This window comes from Solanum tuberosum, unplaced genomic scaffold (assembly GCF_000226075.1).
Source record: "Solanum tuberosum cultivar DM 1-3 516 R44 unplaced genomic scaffold, SolTub_3.0 scf00102, whole genome shotgun sequence".
In the NCBI taxonomy this organism is placed as follows: Eukaryota; Viridiplantae; Streptophyta; class Magnoliopsida; order Solanales; family Solanaceae; genus Solanum; species Solanum tuberosum.
In genome coordinates this window covers 356779-363141 of record NW_006239028.1, presented here as the reverse complement: position 1 = coordinate 363141, position 6363 = coordinate 356779, and positions in this window count along the sequence as shown.

Below are 6363 nucleotides of genomic sequence, written 5' to 3'. Positions count from 1 at the left end.
GCGGGGGGGGGGGGGGAGTAATTAAATAAATAACTATTCTATTCCTGCGTCGAGTCTCATCACACAAAGTTGCCTCTTTAATTTGCTCCTTTTTATTTCTTTGAAGAATAGTGCCTTGAAGAGTCAAAGTTTAAAACTAAAATATTGCAGTGTCCTTTTTGCCCTTTCAAAGTAAAATAATGTAATTTAGATATTAAAAATGGAAAAGATTCAAAGAGGACTTCATATTATATAAAATTGAACATATTTGCCTTCCAATAATACTTTAGCTTACATATATCTTTTTCGTCAAATATTTAGTCTAAACATGCTCTTATCTTAAATGATTCTTTCATTTAACCTGATTATGAAATTAATTACTCAATATTTACATTATATCACTCATGTCATAATCTGAGGGGAGCTAAAATTAGAAGTTCGGGATTCTACTAAGCCATCAGTCAATTTTGTTAATGGGCTCACAAGTTAATATACATATATATTTATTTAATTTTCTAATAAAAATGCAGGATTCACAGAAAAGCTATTGGTTCATCCGAACCCACGAACCCCCCGGTCATATAATCTAAGAGACCAAAAACTTAATTACTTGACTGAGTTAATATCTCAAAAGGTCATTCAACTTTGACAATTTACCTAGCAAAGTCATTGAACTTTGTTTTGTATCATTTCCCTCTATACTAATTATCTCTAATTAATATAGACTTCAATCACATCCTACACAATTAACTTTAATCATACTCATTGTTTGTTATCACAGTAAAGACACAATGCATTTTATAGATTAGAAACGAATCTTACAAGTTAAACATACACGACACAAGCTTTTTCACACAACACTCAAAAGACACACTCGATAACTCTATCAAGTCCCTTGAGGTTCTTGAAGACTGTTGTTCTTCAAAGAGAAAATACATTTTTTAATTGATATGCTTGAATGTCTTGACTAGGTTGTTTCATATCAATAAGGATATATTATCCTCTGAGCAGAACAGCCTAGTGTTTTCTCATTGGTTGAGTACACTATTATCGTTTTCTGTGCTCACCTACCATGTCAGAATTGACAGTTTTACAGTTGTTCACCATATGACCATAGAGACATGTTCTACTCTGGGACTAGATCCCATAAATTGTGAATATCATCAAAAATTCAAATTGCAATAAAAAGAAACTTAGAAGATTTTACTTAAATGGGGAAATCATTTAAAGTAAAAGTATATCTAAACTAATTTTTTAACGATAAGAATATACATAAGTTAAAGAATTAATGATGATAAATTGCTCAATTTTATATAGTGCAAAGACATATTTAAACCTTTTTCGTACTATTACATTATATTATATGCTTAAACTGTAATGGGGCAGTGTGCTGAAACAAAAAGTCAAAACACTATATATGTTCAAAGCTTATCTAGTTGATGGCACTAACCCAAATACTATAACATCTGTATAGTCTCCTCCAATTTTTAAAATTATTTTTTCTTTTCAACTTCAATATTTTGCAATTTTTATTTTTTTTAGATTCTCCACTATTTAAAGTTCAAATATTAAACATATAGTTGCTATTTCTTTTGTCAAAATCAAACGTCGAATATATTAGGGGTGTGCAAAAACCGAATCAATGACTGATAAACCGAACAAAAAAAAGTGTTATTGGTTTATTGTTATTGGGTTATTGGGTTAACGGTTATTAAATGATTTTATAAAAAAAAAAATATTGGATTATCGGCTCGATATTGGTTTTTTAATATTGGGTTATTGGGTTAACCGATAACCCATTAAGAATATAATAATTTACTATTTAATTTTTAGTCATACATAAATATCAAACAAAAAATATTAATATAATCATTATATTAGACTTTAACTATAAGGACCCTAAACAATTAACATTACTTAATTAACTCTGCTCTCTGCATGTATTCTTTAGATTTTAGTATTACTTTAGTCTTTTAGGCAACAACTAGGGTTGTGAATTATGAGTATTTGCTATATTTTTACTACACTAAGCAGAATTTTTGCACTCAATGAGTAATTAGATTTCTCTCTTTTTTATTTCACGTTAAATTGTTGGACAAGCCATATATTTGTTTTGAAATCATTTTCTTTTTGGTTAATCCGAAAACCAAACCGTTAAAGACCAAAATCGATAAACCAAAAACCGATAACAAATATCTTATTAGTTTGGTTATCGATTTAGCATATTTGAAAACTAAAAACTGATAAATCGAACCGATAATACTTAAAACCGAACCGACCGATACACACCCCTAGAATATATATCCAATCTTGCTATATAAAATACTGAAGTTTCCATCTTTTGACTTTTTCTTTTAATTTGTATGATCGATAAGTTATGTATTTAAGTTTCAGAATTACTGATGCTTGGGTCAGATCATGCCTACCTACATCATTAACCCTTGGGGCAACTATTCTTTAGACCTGAACATAGAATATTTTGTCTATCGACTTGTCATTTTTGTTAATAATATTTTTAATTTACTTTCTCAATCCTTACCATTTATAATTTATAATAAGAAAAAACTCTTTATTTTTATTTTTTCAGTGACAACATAATAATTCCACATTATTTAATTATAGAATTTGAAAGGTTTATATACCATTAAATGAGAAAACAACTATATAAAGCTATAAACAAAATATATTCACCATCTTAATGCATGATCACTACTATTATCTTGCATTTTTGTAGTATTGTTGGATCAAAATAACTCTTCATTGATCACCTTTCAAGATCCCAAACACCATTTACGACTGACATAATCGGGCTACTGCTAAGCATTTGCAATTTGACTGACATCCGAGAGTAAAGCAAGAAGAAGAAAAGATGCAAGAATTGAAACTTTTGAAGAAGTTTTAGTCTGAATCTACGACTAATTTGATAGGTATAATTTTCAACTCAAACCCTTGCATAAATATTGTTATTTTTCTTCTTTTGGTCCTCTTCTTCTTTTTTCATTGGAATACTTAGAATTTGTATGACAAAAAAGTGACAATATTTCAAGAAAAAAATGATATCGAGGGATTTTGCTTAAAATTAAGAGAAGACAAAAAGGAAATATATAAAGTACTACGGGAGAGAAAGAAAAATGAAATAAATAAAGAGGGATAAGAAAAATAAAGATGTCAAGAAAAAGAAGAAAAAGAAAAGGCTCCATATATATAATATTGTCAAATTAAAATTTAATATACAAAGAATGATTCATTTATATAAGTCTTATTTTGTTCCATATATAAGTCTTACATTGTTCCATATATATAATCTTGTCAAACTAAAATTTAAATTCAAAGAATGATTCATTTATTTTGTTCCATATATAAGTCTCAGTGTGTTCCATATATATAATATTACCAAATTAAAATTTGTTATTTAAAGAATGATCCATTTATTTTATTCCATATATAAGTCTTAGTATGTTCCATATATATTCTTCCTAAATTTATAGAGAATAATAATAAATTATTTAAATGACAAGAAATATTATTTAAAACAAAAAAAAGGTATTTTAATTTTAATTCATTAAAAGTAGAATAAGAAAGGAAATGACTTCTAAGTTGTCATACAAATTCAATTCATAGTCATGGGCAGAATTAGAAGATCACTTCTCTAATATACGTGGATTGGTTCTTACAAAAGAATAAAACATTTATTAATTTAATTAGTTAGTACATGAAGAGGAGAAATAAAAAAAAAGTACCAAAGGAATGGAGAAAAAAGAAAAACTATGTTGGAGTATATATATACTGTAACAAAATAAAATAACAATAAAAATAATAACAATAATAATAATAACAATAATAATAATAGTATTAATAATATTATTATAATAATAATAATATAATATAATAATAAAATAATTTAAAAAATATATTGTAACAAAGTTTTGTAGTGCTTTTATTTATAAGACAATATATGAATATCTAATGTATTATATATATAAAATTTAGGAGTTATAATCATCAAAAGTCATGAGAATTATGAAATAAAGATAATTTAATTTTTATATCGAAGTATATAAATAAATGAAGGAGTAATAATTGACACAATCATTTTTGTATAAAAATAATAAGAAATAAAGTAGAATATGAAAGAAAATGACTTCTATTTTGAGAGAAAACTTTGAAAATAAAACTTATAAATAAAAAGGCGCATAATTAACGTGTTAGGAAAAAGAAAGAAAAAACTAAAATGAAAAAGAAACTAGATTGTATTATTTATTTCCTTTTTTAGTTTATTTCATGTTTTATAATATAAAACTCAAATAAAAGAAACCTAGGGTTAGATGCATATAAATATATTAATGACGATTAAATTTTCAAAAAGTGTACTTCACAAACTTGATAAGTATTAGTAAACATTATACTTCACAAATTTATCAATACTATGTGTTAGTATACATTAAAAATATTAGTAAGCACTTAAAGACTAAAATTTGTAGACATTATACTTCACAACTTTTATCAACTATGTGTTGGTATATCATATAACAAAGAAATTATAAATAAAAATACTTTTATTTGTGATTCTTAGATAATTTGATGAATGAATTCATTATGATATCGTATGAATTTTATTTGGTAAACTCATTGATTTTTGTAATTTGTATAAAATTGATTTGTGGAGGAGTGACGATGTAGTACCTTCTATAGGCAAAATAAAAATGATTATTTTATTTTATTGGTAATTTTATCTTCAATTCGTTATTTTCACTTTTCGTTTTTTTTTATTTCTGTAACTTACATTTTTTTTTTTTATTTGACACCATCTTTTATATAATTTACATTTATCAATTAGTCAAATATATATTGTTTAGAAGTAATTTTATTTTCATAAAAAAATGATATAATAAATTTAAATAACTTTATATTTCGCGCGGCCAAAGTGAATTCACTTGTTAATTGATAATAGAAGATACTAAAGTGTATTTTGTCTGCTAACCCTAATGTCAGTTAATTAATTAATATTTTAATTAATAAATTAATTATAAAGCTAATAATTAAATGCAGGTGTCGTTATTTTCTGTTGACTAATCAAAGGAATAATATAACATGTCAGAAATGATACGGTTGTCTCTTTATACTATAGTTTAACACCGACCAACATATGACATTATAACAAAACACAAGGGATGACTAGATTGTGTTCTTTGTTTATTAATATTCAATAATGACCTCTCATTGGTTACCAAGGGTTAGCGATCGTGGCAGATTCAAAATTTTCATTAACGAGATTCCAAAAAAATATATATATTTAGAACATTCAAATACATATATAAGTGTAATTTTTTATCAAGGAGGTTCAGGTGAACCTTTTAATTAGGGGTGTACAAAATCGAACCGAAAACCGAATAAAACTGCAAACCGAATCAAATCGAGAAAAAAAACCCGACTAGTGGTTGGTTTGACTTGGTTTGATATTGGAAAAAAAAACTCGACTATATTTGGGTTGGTTTTGTTTTAACTAAAAAAAAACAACCCGAGACCAAATCAACACATTATATATATAATTTTAAAATTTTATTTTATACATAAATATATTTACTTTGATATAATTTTTAAATATTTCTTATACTTTTTCATAGTTTTTATCTTTTAATATATTATTTCAAGTTTGAAAAATTTAGAATTCTGAATGATTCAATAAAGCTTATAGTACACAGATGTTGGTAATTATAATAAAACTTAAATCAAAATCAAATTAATACTAATGCAAAAAGAAAATCAATTCAACACTAAGAATGACAATAATATTGAATATTTGTTCTTTGGTTTTACATTGGTTTAGACAATTCAAATACATAATCTAATTTTAATTTCCTTTAATATTTAGTCATGTAACTAATACTTATTAAACTTATTTTAGCATGATTTAGTACTTTTAAATTATGACTTGTTAATTTTCATTATGACTTGTTAATTTGCAATATTTGTTTTACGCGATTTCATTATTATTATTTTTTTGTTGGATATTTTAGTGTCATTACTCATATCACATTTTGTGTTATTTTCTTAAGAAACACCTTAGATAGTTGTATTTTGATAGGACTAAAGAAATATTTGAAGTACAAGTAAATTTTATGTTTATATGAACACTTTATCAGAAAAACCCGAAAATATGAAAAATCCGAAAAAACCCGAGGTTGAAAAACTCGAATTTTATTGGTTTAGTTTGGTTTGTAGATTTAAAAATCTGACACAAATGATTTGGTTTGATATTTGAAAACCCCGAACCAACCCGGCAATGTACACCCCTACTTTTAACCCTTCTCTAGATCCGTCCCCGAGTAGAGGAGGAGAAAATACCACACACTCCCATAGAAATAGAAGCAATTACTATCAATG